We start from the raw sequence: 521 nt of genomic DNA on the forward strand, positions 1-521 counted from the left end.
CTTTTTTGTTGTCTTCTGTTTCGTGGAATTGTATCCACAGGTTCTCCCACTTTGCATAGTGTTGGCTGCATTGGGGCTTGTTGCCTGGAGGTGAGCATTCCGGTTTACTTTGTTTTTTGTATTGAGCCTCCGTGGAAAAACTCGCTTTCCATTCCGGATTTGCTAGTGATATGTTTATTTTTTCTAGCTCCTCCGTCTCTGCAGGTGGGATTTCAGAAACATCCCCTGGCAATGTCGTTATTTGTTTCAGCGCCACCAGGCAACACAGATTATGCAGATGCTGTATGCTTTTGTAGTCGTCGGATGTGCTATCCGTGCCATTAGATGCCGTGAGTAACAGTATTTCCAGCGCCAGAGCTTTCATCATGGTGGTGCTTAGAGGCTTTTGAGATCGCTGTAATATTTTATACACTAGTTGAACCTCTTTTAACATTTTTCGAAACACTAGATATTAATTTTGAGTGTCTTCTATTACCACATTAGGCAGGCTTATCCAAGAAAAAATGTAAGCAAAGACCTTG

The sequence above is a fragment of the Trypanosoma equiperdum genome, assembly GCF_001457755.1.
Source record: "Trypanosoma equiperdum strain OVI genome assembly, contig: ctg_1200, whole genome shotgun sequence".
In the NCBI taxonomy this organism is placed as follows: domain Eukaryota; phylum Euglenozoa; class Kinetoplastea; order Trypanosomatida; family Trypanosomatidae; genus Trypanosoma; species Trypanosoma equiperdum.